Consider the following 22,006-nt stretch of genomic DNA (forward strand, 5'->3'; position numbering starts at 1 on the left):
TTTCCTTGTCATTCAGTTTGTTTTTTTATTACTGTGCAATAGACAAGTTTAATAAAACAAGAAATTAGTGATTTGAATTAATTATTGTTTAAATAGTTAAATTTCTAGTTAAAGATTATGTCCAGTAAGTATTCACTGTTCTTCTATTAATAGTATTCCATACTCTTTCCTTACCTGCCTGCCTCCTCCCAAAAAAATCTCTTTTTCACATATCAAGAAGTCTCAGAAGAATCCTAGCTGGAAAAGAGAATTGTCTTAGGTAAGGAATTACATAGGCCTTTTTGCCAATGTCACCCCGATTATACAGGCATCAGTGTTTTTACAGTAGAACAAGAAAGCCGGTGATAGGTTTGCTTTCCCTACGGTCTATTCTTTCAACTGTGAGATTGACAAGGAACTGAGCTACAGTGCTGAAAACCATCTGACTTGATACATCTAAGATGACTGGGCTAAGTTGACAGTTTCCTATTGGGAGGAGAAATTAAAATTTGCTTCTCTAATGTGTCACAGAAGCAATCTCTTATAAGTAAAACTGATTCCATTTATAAAGCATGTTAGCAGAGCTATATACACATATGTATGTACGCACAGAGCTGATGTTTTTACTGTAATGTGAATTAAAATAATGTCCCATTTGGGATCAACATTACCCAAAAAGAGCCACAGTAGTTGGTTCATATACTATTATTCACAGAAGTGTGAACTCATTGTTTCATTTACATATTATTCTCACAGAAAAATGACTGACCAAGTATTATTATTTTATCAACTAAAATTGGTTAAACAACATAGTAAAAGCATCCTGATCGGTTAATTATTAAATTACACAAAGAGCCGCAGGAAACATAAGACCATAAGAACTGATCTTGACCCTTCCCGACAGGTGTTTGTAAAACTTGTTCTTAAAAACCTCCAGTGATGGGGATTCCACAACCTCCCTAGGTCGTCTGTTCCAGTGCTTAGCTATCCTTAGAGTTATGAAGTTTTTTCCCCCTAATATCTAACCCAAATCTCCTTGCTGGAAACTAAGAAGATTAAGTCTTGTCCTACTCCTGGTTGACATGGAGAACAATTAATCATCATCCTCTTTAAAACAACTTTTACATATTTGAATAAGTTACCACATTCCCTGCAGCCTTCTCTTCTGTTGAATAAACATGCCTAGTTCTTTGAACCCTTCCTCAGAGAACATGTTTTCCAAAGCACTTGTCATTTTTGTTGCTTTCCTTTGGACTCTTTCCAATTTGTTCACATCTTTCTTAAAGTGTAGAGCCCAAAACAGGACACAGTACTTCAGCTGAGGTTTCCTCAGTGCTGAATAGTGCTCAGTAATGTAAGAATTACCTCTGTCTCTTACATATAACAGTCCTGTTAATACATCCCAGAATGGCAATTGTCTTTTTCACTGCAGCATCACACCATTGACTCATTCAATTTGTGATCCTTTTCTGCAGTAACTAAGGCCTAGTCTACACTGAGGGGGAGAGGTAATCGACCTAAAATACCCAACTTCAGCTACGAGATATCTTAGGTCGACTTACCTCATGTCTTCATGGTGTGGGGTTGACTGCCACCACTCCCCCATCGATTCCGCTTCCGCCTTTCACCACAGTGGAGTGCAGGAGTCAATGGCAGAGCAATTGGGGATCAATCACTACCCATTGATCCGGCGGGTAGTGTAGAGGTATCCTAAGCAGTTTTCCCCCATTTTTTATTTATGCCTTTGATATTTTCCTTCCTAATTGCAGTGCTTTGCACTTGTTTTTAATAAATTTCATCTTCATGATTTCTGACCAGTTCTCCAAGCTATCAAGATAATTTCAAATTCTAACCTTTCCTCTTATTATGAGGATATTATGTGGGACTGTGTTAGAAATGTTGCTAAAGTCCAGATATACCATGCTTTCCTCTATCCACTAGGCCAGTCACACTGTACAACAAAGAAATTAGGTTGATTTGGCATGATTTGTTCTTCACAAATCCATGCTGGCTATTACTTATCACTTTACTATGCTCTAGTTTCTGAAAAAAATGATTAATAATTTCTTCCAGTATCTTTCTTGGCATCAAAGTTAAGCTGACTGGTCTATAATTCCCCACATCCTCCTTTTTCTCCCTGTATGAAGGTAGGTACTATGTTTTCCCTTCTCCAGTCTTCTGGGATATCACCCACCCTACTTGAGTTCTTGAAGATAATCTCTAATGTTTCAGAGATTACTTTGGTTAGTTCCTTAAGTACGCTAGCGTGAATTTCATCAGGTCCTGCTGACTTGAATACATCTAATTTGTCTAAATATTCTTTAACTTCTTCTTTCTCTATTTTGGCCCCAAATCCTTCCCCCTTGTTGTTAATTGTATTAAGTATCTGGTCAAATTGATCCTTTTTAGTGAAAACTGAAGGAATAAAAGGCATTAAACACAGCAATCATCTGTGTTATGTGCTCTAGAATCATAGAATATCAGGGTTGGAAGGGACCTCAGGAGGTTATCTAGTCTAACTCCCTACTCAAAGCAGGACCAATCCGCAGACAGATTTTTGCCCCACATCCCTAAGTGGCTCTACTTCCTTTCCTTCATTATTCTCTTAATCCTAATAGTTATTGGACTGCTTCTTGTTGCTTTTTGTGTCCCATGCTAGTTGTAGCCCATTTTTCGCCTTTCTGATTTTTGTATCTACATGTTTGTGCTATTATTTTATACTCATACTCAGTCATTTGTCCTTGTTTCCACTTTTTTGGTACAATTCGTTTTCAATTTTCACATAATTAAAGAGTTCCTATTGCAGCCATATGGTCTCTTACTATTCTTCCTATCTTTCTTTTTCATTTCATTAGTTAGCTGTTGTGCTTGAATATTGTCTCTTTTAGAAACTGCCAGCTCTCCTGCACTCCTATTTCCCCTTAGATTTCCTTCCCCTGGAATCATACCTATCAATTGCCTGAGTTTGTCTGCATTTTGAAGCCCATTGTCTTTATTCTGCTGATCTCACTCCTTTTCTTCCTCAGAATCGAAAACTTTATCGTTTCATGATCACTTTCAACCAGGTTGCCTTCCACCCTCAGTCCCATTAATCAGTATCAGATCTAAAATAGATGCTCCCTATTCCATTCCTTTCTTAAATTTCTTGCCCCCAACACCTTCCTCAACCTGGACAATCTGTGTCTTACTGTGTTGTTTTTGCAACAGATATTTGGTTTAAGTCCTTCTTACCACCAGAACCCATGCTTTGGATACCTGTTATTTATTCTAAAAATACTTCCACCTCCTCCTCCTGATTTGGTGGCCTACCATGACCCCTGCCATGACATTGCCCTTGTTTTATTTTTCCACTTTTATCTTCACTCAGAGACTTTCAACAGAAATACATGTCACTTCTGTATAAATTCTTAATTATGCGGTGGCTCCTCCACTTTTTCCATGCATCTCTTTCCTGAACAAACAATAGTAATTGATACTAACATGTTAGTCATGCAATTTATCCCTTTGTAATGCTAATTGTCATAATTTTGTTTGTGTATTAACACTTGCAGAGAGGGCAAGACTCCTGACCCCAGGTAGTTAAAGTTGCAGGATTTCCTTGTAAGCACCGTTCATTCCTGGTACTCCTTTATCATTCTCCACATCTGCCTTATGTCCTTATATTGGACCTTTCAAACACTTAAAGGGCCAAGTCACATAGCACAGTGGGCTGACCACTAGGCACTTTAAAGGCAGACTATCCCTTCACAATCCCTTTTTGTAATGCACCTGTACATTAGAGAATAAAATAACCCTGTTCACCTTCTGTCTGCTCAAAAAATAAATAAATCATGGACCTGTCTGAACACTATGCACTGCGTATGAACAAAGGAAATAATCTGCATTATGACCATTCAGTCTATGAGATAACATTATATGAAGGCAATAAAAAACATCTTTGAACATCACTGACATCCATGCCATACAATATTGACTCTATTTTCCCATTGATCCATGAAATGAATTGCCACTAATGTCAATGGGAGTTATTCATGCTCAGCAATGGGAGACGAGACCCATTGTCTTTCTCATCCAACAGACTCTCAAATATAACTCTTCCAGTCATCAAGGAAGAATAGATTTGGCAGGCAGACATTTTTATCATACATTACTATTTGCTAATTAGAAATCAATCAATTCTACACATAATTGTGCTAATAATGTAAATTATTTGAGTTCTTTGCCAACTGAAAATGAAACTAACCATATAAAAGCCAAATAAAATAAATCAAAGTTAATGTTATAGATCATGTGTCAAATTAAGAAGTGATGTATAAAGTGGTATGAATTAATCCTTTCCTACTCTTATAAGAGCATACACACCTCACGCCTAATTAGACTCCTTTCTACTCAGATTCCCCTAGACCAACATACACTCACTCTATCCACGTGTAAGAGCATCTGAATTGGTAAGAGTTGTACACTGAGATACTGGAAGATGGTGGTAAAAGATGTAAGTTATGATATATACACCCTGTAGATACATCTACACTTACGGCAGCATGTAATGTTTAGACGCTGCACACTGCATGGGTTTAAGTAGCAGTAGAGATGGTGAGGCACGGCTTAAGTGAGTAGAGACATTTCAGAACCATTGGGGGTTATAGCTCACAGGTCTGTATATGACCAAGCAGTGCCTCCCATGTCTACACTGATATTTTTAGCAGCCTATTGTCCCACTGCCTCCCTGTTGTTCCATTGCCTCCCTGCTACCAAAGCCTTTCCCTATAACAGGGTCTGGTAGTGAGGAAAATCTTGACGGGGGGAAGGCAAGGAGGAATGTCAGATCTCCCCACTGCCAGAGTCTTTCCCTACCACAAGGAAGGGTCCCAACAGTGAGGAAAGTTCTGGAGGGGGAAAAGCTGCCAGAGTGTTTCCCCACTCCCTCCCTGCTTCCAGAGCCTTTCACTACTGTCAAGTATCAGAGGGGTAGCCGTGTTAGTCTGGATCTGTAAAAGCAGCAATTGTCCTATGGCACCTTATAGACTAACAGACGTTTTGGAGCATGAGCTTTCGTGAGTGAATACCCACTTCGTTGGAAAGCTCACGCTCCAAAACGTCTGTTAGTCTATAAGGTGCCACAGGACTCTTTGCTGCTTTCACTACCATGTGTACCTAAAGGGCCAGTGCTACCATTTAGTGGTGCCCTCAATTTTTATTTTAAAGCCTTTCAGCCGCTGCTGCGCTGGGAGGGAGAGGGAGTCTGAGTCCCTGGCAGGCAGCCCAGGGGTTCCCCTGGGTCAGCAAGCCGCCCCGGCAGCCAACCCAGGGGTTCCCTTAGGTCAGTGCGCCGCTGCTGGCAGCCAGCCTAGGGGTTCCCCTGGGTCAGCGCGCAGCTGGTGGCAACCAGCCCAGGGGTTCCCTTGGGTCAGCGCGCCATCACTGGCAGCCAGCTCAGGGGTTCCCAACAGCAGGACTTCTGGAGCAGAGGTGAGCTGGGGTGAGGAGGTGCCAGACGGCTCCCCGGGGAGGGGGAGCTGCCGTGGGGGGTGTGTGCCTCAGGGCAGGGAGGGAGCTGCCGCGGGGGGGTGCCTCAGAGTGAAGCTGCCGCAGGGCTTGCGGGGGTGCGAGCAAGATGGCAGTTTTGCCTAGGGCATGAAACTTCCTTTCACCGGCCCTGCGTACCACACCATGGTGAGGCATTAGACTGCCTTTCTCTGCGACATGTATCCTACATGCCACTGCTGAAAGTGTAGACAAGGCCTATTTTGCAAAAGGGTAGAGCAGATATAAGTATGCCAAGGAAAGCCTAACGGAATGCAATTAATACAACTGAGTGTAGGGAGGTCTGAGTTAGTGTATTATTACAGAATTCAGTGTCTCACAATCTTTAATGCATTTATCCTGACAATATGCCTGTGAGGCAGGGAAGTATTATTATCTCAATTTTCACAGATGGGGAACTGAGGCACAGAGAGACTAAGGGCTAGCTCCAAGAAGGGATTTAGAATCCTAACTGCCACTTTAACTGTATAAATTCCAAAATTTCAACTGTCAATATCCCCACTCAGCTGCCATCTAACCCTATAGGCACCTGGGGAGTTTGAGAATTCTCACTTAATAAATTCTCACTTAATAAAGTCCCTTAGATGTCTAAAAATCTGTCGCACAGCCAGTTCTGTTGTGAAAACTGAGTGCTTATCTCACATCTAAGCCCCAACAGAGTCCTCCAACTAGATATTTCCCGACCTATCTTGCCTGCATGCTACCATCCATCACTCATGTTCACAAGCTACTTAACAGATTGGGCCCCATATAAAACACAGATGAGGCAGTGCTCTTTCCACCCCCACCCCATATAATTTTAAGACGAATTGTTAGAGGATGTGCGAGACCCAAGTTCAGGTCACTGTTCCAATAAGTATGTAAATTATTTATTTGCAGTGGAAAGGCTTGAGAGATTGCAGGAGAGATTGAGAGACCCTCATGCCAGAGCTCCTTTGCGAGATGGGACATGTGGGTTCAAATTCCTGCTCCCTGCACCATTCTCCTCTGCATTTCCTATTATCTAGTTTAAGTGGATCCCTGATCAGCTTGCTGGCTTCTACATGTTATTTCAAAATGTGCACCAGTATCCTGAAGCTGGATTCAAATACAATTAATGAGAGTGATCTGAGGAGGAAGCTATTTCCACCGAAGCAAAATATTCTGAATGAGCAAGCCACAAATAATATACAGTGTGCTTATGCCAAGCAATGGTGAACAATTCTTTAGAGAGAGTAAATGAGGAACTAAATGAGATACTTAAAAAATACTGTGGGTGAGACTGTACAGACATTTATGACATTAATTTCTTCCTCAGAAGTCAGTGCCATTCCATTGGGGACCACTAGAAGTCTCTGTAGGCTTTGTGGTTTGGTGCTTCAGAGAGAAACTGGACCCTCCATACTCCTTGACCTGACTCCCTACACACTACGCAGTTTTTTGCATGGAAATCAGGGATAAAATTGAAATGAGATCTGTATTAACTCTGGGAAGATCAACACTTTTGGAATATTACTGTTAAAATTTTTTTTTAAGAAATGATTGCTCTGTCTCTCTCCCACACAGGTATTCAATACAAGATATTTTTCTTTTTAATTATGTGTCTTTAAATATCCATGAACTCATCAGTTTCTATTCATTTCCCTGAGACTCAAACAGTTTGCCATATGGTTAACTGTAGGTTTAGCTCATAACGCTGAAGATATAGCATCAAGTGCTGCACTGAATCCCACATAATTCTCCCATTGACTGTGTATCTGAGGACAAAACTTGGCCCATACAGTATAAACATGCTGCTCAGCACACTGATAACAGCACACTGGTAACTGAAGATGCACAAGAGAAGCTGTAAAACTCAGAAGCAGCTCACGTGGCAATTGAAGACATTTTTTTGATCGCTTCTATTTTCCTGAAGTGTTTTCTGGTTGACATTTAGTCAACATTAGTCTTCATTATATCTCCAAGTGTTGACACCAAATCAAAGCTGCTGCAGTTGATGAGTCCCATAAGAGAAAATATGACTCCATAAATTTTTTCTATTGTTCCTGAAGGTGAACATAAATTCCATAAAAGCAGATAATGTAACAACTGTTTGTTCAATCTGAGATAAGTTCTTACTCGTACCTTTTCACATTGATGTTTTTTTTTCTTCTTAATAAGAACAATAATGCATAAAAAAATCACACAAGTTACAATCTGCCAACTGTAAGTGATTTGGGTATAATACTACACAGGAGTCATTTTAAAAACACTTTTTCTCTGAGCTTATATTTGAAAAGAATCTTCAGTAAATGAGAACTTACATGCAGAAATCAAGCTCTGGAATGCCTCCTCTGTTTCTAATGATGGAGTTTAAATGTCAAAACTACAGATGCTACCTTTCCTTCAGATTAATCTGATTTTGCCATATGAGAGGCACGTTGTCTCCTTCTTAATCTTCATCCAGGCACTGTTTACTTTAATGTACTTGAATCATGTTTAATAATATCCAGATTTTGACTTACTCCAGGGGTTCTCAGCCATGGCAATCAAAACTTCCCCCTCTTCACTATGGTGAGATGGGAGGTAAGATCCTGAAACTACATGATGGTCAGACAAAGAGAAGTTTGAAACCCAAAGAACTACTGAACTGAACTGAATCAGCAAGCAGAATTGAAGGAAGCTAAGCTGCCATTTCTAAAAAAAAAGCACCATTCAATTTAATTAAAATTAGAAATGAGCTTTAATCTGACACTGCATCAGAACCCTCCATTTTCCTGAACTTTGGGGAAGTGCTAAATTCTCCAGCCTGTGTTACACAGAAGGTCAAATTAGTCAATCACAATGGTCCCTTATGGCCTTATAATCTATGCAGTTATGAAAGCCAGAGCTGGAGACATATTGAGTTGTTGAATAAAAGGTCCAGTGGGAACTATGGCTGTGTCTAAACTTGATGCTTGGGGTGTGATTCCCAGCTTGCATATGTATACTTGCACTAACTCTCATTGAGCTAACATGTTAAAAATAGTAGTGAAGATGCAGTAGCATAGGCAGCAGTGAGCAGTGGCCTGGGCTAGCTGCCATAAGTACTAACCCACCTGGACCCCATGAGTACATACGCATGGCTGCCCATGCTGCTACTACTACTACTACTACACTACTATTTTTAGTGCATTAGATCAGTGCGTGTTAGCACAAATACATCCACACAAACTGGGGATCAGATATCTCACTCTAAGTGAGGAGGTAGACTATGAATCTTATATCATCACTAAACTTTGGGGAAGATTGGATTCTGAACCAACTTTGGATCTGAATTCCCAGTTCAGGCATATCACTAATAAGAAAAAAAAAAGCTGAAGGTAAATTGAAAGGAAACAAAAACAAGAGAAGATCTTTAAAAATAACACACGTGATTTTTAGCTCTATGTGAGCACAGTTATATCAATATCAATATAAATTTCCATGGTATATTTGTGTATCTTTGTAAAAGCTTAAGTATCAGACAAAATAGCTCCTACTAACATGTTTGTTTCCTACAGGAACTTCAATTACAGCTGCCAATATCTGTCTATACATCCTTCACACATTCATTGTTATAATATTCATTGCTAAACACTACTTGCTAAGAAGAGAATACAAATAAAATGGGCATAACAGTGCTTGTCGTTAGAACACAACAAATTGCAGATAGTTTTCTAATATTGGCACTGAAGCTGATGCAGGTCTCAATTACTTTACTTGGAATGGTGTGTCCTCATCATATGAGGCATTCAGGGTTGCAGTTTGCGCTCCTAAAAATGGAGGTACTCAAAATCAGTTTGCATAGAGTCCTACATTTAAATTTAAATTTAATCCAAAATTATTTGCTGTTATAGAATATGTTGTTATAATTGGACCTGCACATTTGCCCTAATAAAACAAAACCTCAATGGAAAAGTGAACAAAAATTCATAAAGTCACAACAACTTAAAACAATAAATAAATGATGGGGAAAAGCGCTAAGGAAAGACAAATTAAATGAGACAAAAAAAAAAGGCCTACTGATATAATTCAAGGTCTATGTTAAAACTATACCTGATAATCAAGAAACATGTGGGACCTAAAATCAATGAACCAAACTCCTTGTATCCTAAATTAGGCCTAGTTGATGGACAAAATAATAAGAGGAGAGACTATTCCACCTATGATTTTCTTTTGGGGTCCTTAAAGTAAATTGGAGAATGAAAGTTATGAAAGGAATTACCACAGCATTGGCTAAAAGATGAGAAAAGGGGAAAGAGCAAGCCCCACTGTCATGGTTGTCATGCCCTCTGTCTCCTGGGATCCCAAAACTTCTTCATTTTCATCCTGATAGATGTCCTGAACAGACCGGTGCAGACAGAGGGAGCCAGATGACACTGCCACCTTCACCAGCTTTGGCTAAGCCTTGATTATCACCTATTATCTAAGATTTTGTTTCCCCTCTCTTTCCGACACACTAATAAAATACCATTTAATTAAATATTTTGGAGGTTTTCTATATTTTCAAATGTGGGCTTGGGGCTTCAGCACCCCCTCTCCCTGGTGGGGAGGGGCTTGGGGCTTTAGCCCGACTCAGTATGTAGGGCTTGGAATTCAGCCCCTCTTGGGGCGCAGGGCTCCAGCATCCAGTCCCCCTTGGGCCATGGAGCTTGGGGCTCCAGCCTGACTTAGGGCTTCAGACCCCTTGCCAGCTGCAAGCGGGGGCTTCAGGTCCCCCTCCCTCCAATGCCTCCCTCCCTGCTCAGAGGTATCAGATTAACACATTAATTTTCTTTTCAGTTAATCACAGACATTAACTGTGATTAACTGACAGCCCTAATTTTTACTACTAATTTATCTTCCCTTTTGTAGGTGTTTGTCTAATTTTGTCTTCTAGGAACTGGGATCAGACTTTCACAACAACATCATTTCTAGTCCATCTCAATTAATGTTTTCTCTCCCCCCTGCCCTGAAAAAAATGATAGTTATTACCATCTTTAAAACCATCTAAGAGAGTGTCAAACAAGTGGTGTTTCCTTCTGCCAACTTTATCCAGCTAAAGGGAAAGGGAACAAGGGATGTTGTTTAAATGAAAGCCTCATTTAATACTTTATTTTACATATGCATTGTTTTTTCCTTCTTTTCTCTATAGTTAATAAACATTTCGTGATTTTTAATAATGTGTTTGCCATGGTTCTAAGCAGGCTTTGATTTATGTATGCCAAAATTCCAAACAGTGTTTAAAACTATTTAATATTGGACAGTCACATGGCCATATTAACACATTTAACCTTAGGGGGCTCATATATTCCATCTATATTTAAAAAATATATCCCACACTGGAGAAAGCCCCACATCTGCAGAAGCAACTCACCAGCTGGTACCCCCTTGTGGCTGTATGTGGGATTGCTGGGCCTTCCCCTTTTTGTCTCCTCCTTTTAATTGCCTCCACCATGGTCTTCCATCTCCTTGTCTTCTAGCGATATCACTTAAAAGTTAATTCCCCTTCCAGAATATCCAAATCCAGCTGTAACTGGTTAGGCCCCGACCTGGCTTCTCCCAGCTGGTATCCTGTAAATACCTTCCTCCAGCTCCAGCGTGGGCCAGCAACTAAGTCCTTATACAATCAAAGAGGAATTAACAAACCATACACTTCTTTTGCAGAGTAGCAGGTCCCAGGGCTTCTCCCTGAGCCTGCCAGTACAACTGAAAAGTGCAAATGAAATTAAACAACTCCAAAGCATCTTTCATTCCATCAAGCACTGAGCATCTCATTCCTCTTTGGCTCCTCTTCAGCTCCTTGTTCTTGCAGAACACTAGCCCCAGGGCTGTCTTTCTGAAGCCTGCTCCTTGGTTCCAGGGGCCCACCACAGGTATTATTTCCACTCCCATTGCGTAGCTCTCCAGTCACAAACCAGCTCAACTGCTCTCCACCACAGCCAGGCACTAACATTCTTCCTTTTATCTTTTTTTTTTTCATGGTGAAGCAGCCTTGACTGTATTGTCAATAGCCACACCAACTATAATTCCTCAATATTTAATTCCTCAATCTCACTCCATTCTGCATCTTTCAGGTAATGTAACTACAAATTTTTAATAATACTCCATTTCCTTGATTTTTTTTTCTAGAAAAACCGTGCATTTTTTGTTACATGAAGATGTTTGAATTCCCCAGGCAGCTTTCCTTTTCTTTATCAAAGCCTTTACGTTACCGTAAAAGGTGATCAGTTGTTTCTCCCACCTTATACAATACACATAGTCCATATTTGCATCTTTATTTGAAAAAAATATGTTTTAGCTAAATAGCCAGTTAGTATACTAAACAAAAGTAATTCATTAGTCCTATCCAGGCACTGAAGTATTTTGTTATCCTCAATTCTAGGGCACAATTTAAAAAAAAATCTCTCTCTTTAATTAATCCTAATGTTTTGCCATTCCTCTTTTAAATCTTTCAGGACCGGGCTTTTGAATTCCTGTTTGCTCAAACTTATTTTTATGTCAATCCTTCCATTTCTTACAGTGCTTTTTGCTGCTTTGACCACCATTTCATTCCCTGCTAAGTTAATGCTACAAGTATCACCATCTGTACTAACTCTGTTATTAGAAATATATTTTCATTAATTCCATTATTTTTACATACTGAGATACACTTTTATCGCCATAAAGCCTGAGATTGAACTAAAAAAAAAAAAGACTTCTGCTGCTGGGCATACATCCCAGATCCAATTTAATGCTAGCATTATTTCCACTAGTTCAGTTGTCATGACAGCTACTTAATCAGATATTCTTTTAGCTGTACTAATTTCCAATTTTTATATACAATATGCCATCCCTACTCTTCCTGTATTTTTATTATTATTATTTGGACCCATCTCGCTATATATTTGATAAAACCTACTCGACTTTTCATCTATATACTGGTACATTTCTTTATTTAATACCTATTATCTCTTTTTTATTATTTAGTTTATAAAATAAATTTAAAGACATGTTTGGATATGCAACTTTCAATACATAACTTTTTTTTTCATTACTAAAAGTTTTGATTTCATTCAGCTTTTTCCTTGTCTTTCAACTCCTTTTAACTTGAATGGCATGTGGAATTCTAACGTTGTACACTATATTTCACCTATCAAATTCCCTCATATATTTGTTTGGTACTTTCATCATTGCATTTCTTATTAACTTTGACCCAGAAAGTTAAGTCCAGTAATTTCATTCACAGTGTAACTGAGTTTTCAGTACAATCTATCTGTAGCATCCATATAGGTGTTGTATTAAATGCATCACACACAATTCATAGTGCCTGGGCTTGTATTAAATCTTTTTTTAATTAATTTCTGATTCTGATGCTGACCTAAAAGCTTGGAAGCCATAGTAAATAAATAATCTTATTAAGTATCTGTATACCAGGGTTCACAACCTTTGGCACGCGGCTCGCCAGGGTAAGCACTCTGGCAGGCTGGGCCAGTTTGTTTACCTGCTGCGTCTGCAGGTTTGTCCATTCACGGCTCCCACTAGCCATCCCAGGCCAATAAGGGTGAGGGAAGTGGCAGCCAGCACATCCGTCGGCCCATGCCACTTTCAGTCGCCGCCATTGGCCTGGGACGGTGAACCACGGTCAATCAAAAAAACTTCTGCAGTCAATAATTGTTGGTTTCCTTCTCTTTTTAAGTCCCAAAATTCTCTCCCAAAATCACTCAGCAACTTGTTTATAATGACATTGTTTTCCAGATTAACACCTACTCTTTCATTCACCAGTCTCATCATAATTTTACCCAGATAGGACATAGAGGCAATTGGTCTTTAGACATTTTGATTATTTTTGGATAGCTTTCTTGTTTTCTGAGTTGTAATTATTACTGCATGTTTCCACCCTAATAGTATCAATCCTTCCACACCCCCACATAGTGTTTTATAATAACAAAAGAATCCTCATACTGCTCTCTGAGAGATATTTAAACATTATGTTACAGCTATTATCTTTACTTGGGGAGGGTACCTAGCTTTGGCCACTGTCGGAAGACAGGATACTGGGCTAAATGGACCTTTGATTTCACCCAGTATGGAAGTTCTTACGTATTCTTGCTGATATCATTAGCTTTCTCAAGTTCCTGCATACAAAACCATTTATTGAGTCAAATTGATCATGAGTCCCATCAGTTACTTGTCTTTTAATCTGGTAAAAATTTCACTCTGATAATACTCACCCCTCAGAAAGTTTCTGCTAAAACTTCTGCAATCAATAATTGTTGGGCTCCTTCCCTTTTTAAGTCCTACACCCAGAGCAGGTGTGGCAGAATGGAATTAATTAAACAGGGCTGACTAGCCCCAGGCCTCTTGGATCTTATAGGGAAAGGTCATTCTGCTACAGTAGCCCAAGATGATGATGATAGTAAGTTTCTGGCATAACTTGGAATAAAACTCAAATCATCTAAGTCCCAGTCTGGCCTCCTACAGAGAAAAACAGTACTGAATGTAATGGTGTGTATAACCCATCCTGGCTCTGAAAGGTTAATTTCAGCTGAGCCACCAATTAACTCACCAGCTTGCACGTGGAGAGTGAGCCAGGTCTTCTTAAAGATGAAGACCAGCTGAGAAGCAGCTGGAAGGTGCTATACTGGTGGGAAGTCTGGAGCCCAGAACCTGCAAATAAAGAAGGAAGAACTATATACTGTCCTTCTTGGCACTAGAGAGTTCACAATGCTCAAGTAGGAAGCCTAATGAGAATAGTTGGCCCTAGGACCATCTCCTGAGTAGGAAAATCTTGTTGGAGTCTAGGAAGAATACAGAGCAGCCACTGGGGGTGGGTGGAATAGGTGCTGGTAGTGAGCCATGATAAAAGGGCAGGATCTGGGCTTCTAAGGTGAGAGCACTGGGAGGTGCTCAGTGAAGTAACAAAAGCAGAAGAACCTTAAGAGGGATGAGAGTTCAAACCCAAAGGGGGTAGAAATTGGTTTGGGATTTAGTGGGGATTCCAGTGGAGAGCCCTGTGAGTCAAAGAAGGGTAAACAACTAACAAAACAACTAATAAAATCATCCAAAACACAGGACTTGGTGGTGATTGGGTACTTCAACTACCCAGACATCTACTGGGAAAATGATACAGCAGGGCACAGGGGACAGGCTATTCTGGATTTGATTGTGACTAGTAGAAGGTGGAAGACATCACGAAAAGCAGTCGTGAAAATACAGAGCTCATGGTTCTAAGGAATGGTGGGAGGGAAAGAGGGAGAATAAAGACAAAAGATAATGGACTTCAAGAAGGCAACTAGAAAAAGGAAATAAGAACAATCTAGGGAATTAAAGATCAGTCAACTTAACTTCTGCACCCAAAATCTAAGGGACAAAATAATCAAGCAGAGAATTGGTAGGTGGGAAGCAAGTCTAAGGGGAAAAAGAGTTCAGAAGAGTTGGCAGTATTTGTTTGTTTATTTATTTTTAAAGAGATATTATTAAGAGCATGAGAAAAGACTATTCCAATGCTTAGGAAAAAATAGCACATATGGTAAAAGGCCACCCTGGCTTAATCAGGAGATCTTCTGACCTGAAACTTAAAAATGAGTCCTATGAGAAGTGAAAACTAAGTCAAATTACAAAGGATGACTGTAAAAACAACAACAACACAAGCATGTAGAGACAAAATTAGAAAGCCCAAGACAAAAATGAAATTAAACTAGCATGGGATATAAAGGGTAGCAAGAATGCATTTTACAAATACATGAGAAGCACGAGGAAGACTAAGAACTAGGTAGGCCCATTACCTAATAAGAAGGGAAAGACAATAACAGAAAATGCAGCAATGACCAAAGTGTTAAATCCTTTTTTGTTTCAGTTTTCATCAAAAAGGTTAGCAGTGATTGGATGTCTAACATAGTGAACATCAGTGTAAATGGAGTAGGATCTGAGGCTAAAATAGGTAAAAAAACAAGTTAAGTACTTAGACAAGTTAGAAGTCTTCAAATTGGCAGGGCCTGATAAAATACATTCTAGAATACTTAAAGAATTGGCTACAGATCTCTGAGCCTTTATCAATAACTTGAGAACTTGTGGAGGATGGGAGATATCCTAGAGGACTGGAAAAGGGCAAATAACGTGCCTACTTATGAAAAAAGGAAATAAGAACAATCTAGGGAATTAAAGACCAGTCAATTTAACTTCTGCACCTGAAAGCTAAGGGACTAAATAATCAAGCAATCAATTTGTAAGTACCCAGAATGATCTGGAGAAATTGTATGAATTAAATAGGATGAATTTCAATAAGGACAAATGCAGAGTACAGTACTACAGTTAGGAAGAAATAGTCAAATACAAAATGGACAATTGCTGGTTCAACAGCAGTACTGCAGAGAAGGATCTAGGGGTGATAGTGGATCACAAACTAAATATGAGTCAACAACATAACACTTTTGCAAAAAAACAAACATAATTGTGGGATGTATTAGCAGGAATATTGTAAGCAAGATACAGGAAGTAATTCTTCCACTGTACTCTGCACGGATAAGGCCTCAGCTGGATTGCTGAATCCTGTTCTGGGAACCACACTTCTGGAAAGATGTGGACATCCAGAGGAGAGCAACAAAAGAGGAGGAGAACATCCAGAGGAGAGCAACAAAACTGAGTAAAGGTCAGAAGACATGATCTAGGAAGAAAGATTGAAAAAAATGGGTTTGTTTAGTCTAGAGAAGACTGAGGGAGGAACATGATGACAGTCTTCAAGTACATAAAATATTGTTATAAAGAGTGCAGGACAAGAAATAATGGTTGTAAAATGGTGCAAGGGTAGACATTAGGAAAAACTTGATAAGTGTAAGGGTAGTAAAGCTATACAATAGATTGCCTAGGGAGATAGTAAAATATCTATTCTGGAGGTTTTGAAGAACCAATTAGATAAACATCTGTCAGAGGTGGGTCTAGATAATACTTAGTCATGACTCAGTGCAGGGAACTGGACTAGATGACCTCTCAAAGTCCCTTCCAGTTCTACATTACTATGATTCTATTAAACTTATAGAAGCTTTTGGAGAGGCCTGCTGACAGGTACTAAGGCTATGGTACTAAGAAGTTCAGGGAGTCAGCAACAAGGAGTCTGATAGAGCAGACATTGATTGCTACATATTGGATCCTGGACTGGAACCCAGTGTAGTGGGAGGGCCTGGGTTCTCCTACCAGCCACCATGGAAGGTGATGTGAAGTCCTTTTATCAGGCTATTAAGTCTTTTGAGAGACCTGAAATAGGAGTGTTAGGATTATAGCGCTGACTGTCGGAGCTGAAGATCTGATTCAAAGACATTGGACTTTTGTTGTTGGGGGTGGAACTAAAATGAGACCTGAGGGCTGAGTCATGAGAAGAGGCAAATGGCTGCAGCACTGGAGCAACTGTCAGTAAGGGCTGCTAGAGAAGAGCTACTATGCACTTCCAGCGACAAAGGGGCATTCGTTCTGAGCAATATATAGTCAAGTGTGCTAAAAGAGTTAAGTAGAGTCCACTGACAGTCAGAGATCTGTGACAAATTAAATTTGAAAAGCTGGGGAATTTTCCTACTATTAATATAGACTCTTTTGGTGTGGAATGGCAGACTACTACCTATATTTATTACCATGGTTGTTCTGCAGAATTCCATCCTGAAGCTATGCTGTGTTTCAGGACACTGGTAATAGGCTGAGCATCCTGGTACCATCTCTGTTTCAATAATACTCATTTGGAAAAGCTATCTTGAACTGTTTCAATGCAGCAGTGCATTTGGAAAATGTTAATTTCAAGGCACGCAACATGTATTGATTCCTCCGGCTCCTTTTGTTAGCTGTTGTTGCAGAAACAGAGGTCCAAGCAAAACTGTCATTGAAGCCAAAGGCAGTTTTTCTTGAGTAAGGAATAAGAGTGAAATCCTTCCTTCCACCCCAAGTCGCAGTAGCCTTGATTAATGCAGTGAGGGCTACATGGAAGGGGGAAACGAGGTCCTTCCTAGACCATGAAACAGTAGTAGAGCTAGTCAGTATCTCCTGGAGCAGGGCTAGCCCTCTCACATTTACAGCCTTGTTCTGCGAAATAAATAGTAGCCCATCCCTTCTGCAGTTATACCTCACCATAGTGACATTTACTCAAAGTACAAAGAGAGCTCCCTATGGAGTTGTTCTCTATTCTTCCATCATAGGAATCTGAGTGTTTCCTGGCCTCTCCACAAACATGGCCCAATCCAACTCTTAATAAAAGCAATAGGAGTCAATATATTCATCTCAATGGGAGTTAAAGTAGGATTTACCCTAAAAAAAAAAGACTGCAGGAATGGATCCACAGTGAATAAAGCCATTTTCTTATCCTAGTATATCTGTGAGAACTAAAGTCTTAATTTAAAAGCAAGACAAAGCCGCACTTGATCATAAAGAATTTTTGAGCAGTGTGGTCTGAATCTCAATCCTTCATTGAACTGTCACTTAAGACATGAAGGAGGTTTTGCCAGTCCTGGCACAGGCATAAATTGCTGAAGTGCTAATAAATGTCTTTTTCTGCAGTAATACAAATACCTCCTTCATCTCTGTCCCATGGGGACACGGGATTTCTCTTATATCATTCAATTTCTGCTAAACTCCCATCAGATCACTTCCCATTCCTAATCTGCAGACCATAATATAGGGAGCTAAAATATCACATTTCTTTTATTTTACAGTTTCCTCGCATGACAGATAAAAGAAACCAAATGTAAAGGAAATGAAGAAAACCACCACAAACAGGAAAGAAACTTTAATAAGTATTTTGTTCACATCTAACACTGTCAGGAAATATGCTGAATAAAAGAAAACCCATAATTTTATTCTAATTGTAACAGAAATGTTGCTTGTAATTGGTATGTATATAGACATAATATAGTCATTTTGATATGCATGAATTACTGCTGTTCACATTATATTATATTAGAAGATTTCATGACCTGTTTCCCCCCCGACAAATAAAAACAATAGGCTTTTGCTATGTGCCAATAAAAATTGAATATTTACTGTTCTATGACCATAGTTCCTATTGAAGCAAATCCAAGCATTGACTTGAGGACTATTCAGGCAATATGGTACACAATTTTGCCCAGATTCCTGATGTCACTTGGCAAAAGACTTACATAAGTATTGTATTTAGGATCAATTTTTACTGTTCCTCTCTATCATCCTCTTTTTATTCTAAGGCTACTTGAATAAAAATTGGGTCTGTTTCTAAAGAGCTCTTCTGCTTGTGCTGTTTTGTCCCCAGCTAAAGTCATAATCATTTGTTTGTAACATCAGAATTGGCTGATTAGGAAATGATTGATGTCACAAGCCCAGGATTATTACTTCTATTGAGGACCTAGCACTCCAAGCCATCAAATTCAGAAACAAAGATTTTCCTTTAATGCAAATGTACTTACCATCAAAAACACACAAAAAGACAAGTACAGAAAAAATACGACACATTGAAAGAATGAATTGTGTTTCCAGGGGGTATTAGTTCATGCTCAACTACAGTGAGGATTTTATGGCCTAAAATATTCCTCATTACTGAGCAGGGCTGATCCTTCTTCTCTTCTTACCAATCTCTCTCACTAGATTTCTTTTTGCCATTTACTGTGGAAAAGGGGATCTGACGTCAAATCAGATGCATATGGAGAAGGCATATCACCTAACTAAAGTGAAAATAGACAGTGGTGGCATTTATAGATTGTGGCCTTCAGATCTGTGCATGGATCTACGTGTGTGTCTCTTCTTCCACATGTGGGGGAAAAAAACAAACAAGGCTTCATCTGCCAAGCCCAAGAGAAAGTCCTCCAGAGGTCCAGGAATCCACAAGGTGGGAAAAGATAGGCAGTAAAAAGAAATATATTCAAAATAATAGAGATAAGTCACTTACAGTTTCCCCCTCCTATTTTATCTTCCTTCTGCTTATAACTTGCACACATAGCACATAGATATATTTGCATAAAATAACAAATTATTGTCATATGTTCTTTGTAATACAGTAGCAAATACAGGCCCCTACTGAGATTAGGGCCTCTCTGTGCTAGGTGTTATATAGACACAGAAAGAAACAGCCCCTCTCCTGAAGAGTTTATTATCTAAATAGACAAGACAATGGGTGAAGAAAAGGAACTATGTTTATCCTCATTTTATAGATGGAGACTGTGTTACAAAACAATGAAAGGCCTGATACAAAGTACAAATGAAAAGACTCTTATCAATTTCAAAAAGCTTTAGATTTAGCACCTAGTGACTTGCCCATAGTCATACAGGAAATCTTTGACCAGGAATTACAACCTATGTTTTTAGAGTCCCAGACCAATGCCACTGTTACATTATCTGGTTAAAATATGACAATATAGATCATTGTTGCAACCACTGTTATATAGTTGCAACAAATCTTGTACAAAGGTTGTCAAGTAAGGTGTCCATGGAAAAGGTTATGATTTGCTGAATATGATTATGCTATTTGTATGCATGTATCATTTTTTATTTGAAGTTTATGAGTATTGGCTGTATACTTGGATTTAAAATGTTTAATCCTGGGGTAACATCCACAAGGTAGTTAGCCAGCACTTCTTGGAGGGACTATTCAAATTGAATGGCACATCAAAATAACATTTAACTCACAGTTGAAGACACCCATCTTCCCTGAAGGGACTTTCCTATGAACATGCTGTTTGAGGTCTAGGTAATGAATTTTCTTGCTGTGACTAGGCAAAATCATGCCTGGAGATGGACTTTTTTCAACTCTGGGTGGAGGGAAGTTTGTGTCTGAGTTCTTTGTCTTCTGCCTGAATCTCTCTCAGCTAGAGAAGGATTTTTTCTATTTCCTGCTTTCTAATCTTCTGTTTCCAAGTTGTGAGTACAAAGTTGGTTTTTCGTTTTGTATTTACATGTCTATAGTTGCTGGAGTGCTTTAAATTGTATTCTTTTGAATAAGGCTGTTTATTCATATTTCTTTTAAGCAATTGACCCTGTATTTGTCACCTTAATACAGAGAGACCATTTGTATGTATTTTTCTTTCTTTTTTATATAAAGCTTTCTTTAAGACCTGTTGGAGTTTTTCTTTAGTGAGGAACGCTAGGGAATTGGGTCTGCAGCTCACCAGGGAATTGGTGGGAGGAAGAAGTCAGGGGAAAACCTGTGTGTGTTAGATGTACTAGCCTGACTTTGCATTCACTCTGGGTGAGGGGGGAAGAGAGATTGACTCTCGGTAATTCTGTTCTCCAGGCTGGGAACGGGGAGGGTGGAATCCCTCTGTTTAGATTCACGGAGGTTGCTTCTGTGTATCTCTCCAGGAACACCTGGAGGAGGAGGAAGGGAAAAGGTTTATTTCCCTTTGTTGTGAGACTCAAGGGATTTGGGTCTTGGGGTCCTCAGGGAAGGTTTTTGGGGGGACCAGAGTGCCCCAAAACACTCTAATTTTTTGGGTGGTGGCAGCAGTACCAGGTCCAAGCTGGTAACTAAGCTTGGAGGTTTTCATGCTAACCCCCATATTTTGGACGCTAAGGTCCAAATCTGGGACTAGGTTACTGACAACTCTGTTGTGAAATTTCAAACAGTTTTTGTATTTCACCACTGAATATAGTGATTCTTGTATATAAAACTGATCTAGTTTGAATCTTATTTATTGAGCTTTTCAGGATGCATATATTGAAGGAGGCCACATATTGACTTTGAACTAAAGCCACAACTCAGCAAAGCATGACACTTTTACATTCTGATGTTATATCATGGCTGTGGTATTCATGTTCCTTATTACTCTTAAATTCCAAAAGGCTTTCCTATTTCAGTGTGAGTGGCAATTCGGATAGTTATTTTTGAGGAGGTGTATATGTGTGTTGTGGGGTGAGGTTAGTTTCAGGCTGGGTGGCTATTCCTAGGGCTTTATGTTCTTCTGCCCTGGAAAAATGAAAGTCAGAAATCTGGCCCCATTTCAGGAATGCACTTGCACATGTTCTTAAATGTTTTACCATACTAGGAGCATTAGCTACCTCTACCTCCCCAGAATAGCCCTCCTAATACCTCTGACCACCTCTCCTGTTGATTAGTGCAATGTAAAACTAACTAATCCTACTAGCTGGATTTACAGAACTCCAATGTGAAGGATACAGGACAAGATGGGAGTCATGTCTTTTAAATAAAAAATAAAATATAAAGAAATACTTTATCACCTGAGTGAGGATGTCTCCCATCTGTCTATGCTGTAAAGTATCTGGCACACTTGTGTGCTATGTGAAATAAATCATAAAGATATAATTATATGTAAAAAGTGCTTTAAGAGACCGATGCAAAGTCAACCACTCAAAAGGTAGGAAATCCCAGGTTTACAGTTGCCTGTGGAACCTATGTTTGCCCCCTTGTGTGACCATCCTGTGCACCTAATGAGGCAGAGATCATGTGGAAAAAAAATAGTACATGATCTTATAATGAAATACTGTATCAGAATCCACATGCACCAGGGACCCAAACTGAGGTTGCTCAGACAACCATAAAGCTAATGTTTTCTAATTTATGACTCTACAGCCTAAAAATATG

This window comes from Gopherus flavomarginatus, chromosome 1, assembly GCF_025201925.1.
Source record: "Gopherus flavomarginatus isolate rGopFla2 chromosome 1, rGopFla2.mat.asm, whole genome shotgun sequence".
Lineage (NCBI taxonomy): Eukaryota > Metazoa > Chordata > Testudines > Testudinidae > Gopherus > Gopherus flavomarginatus.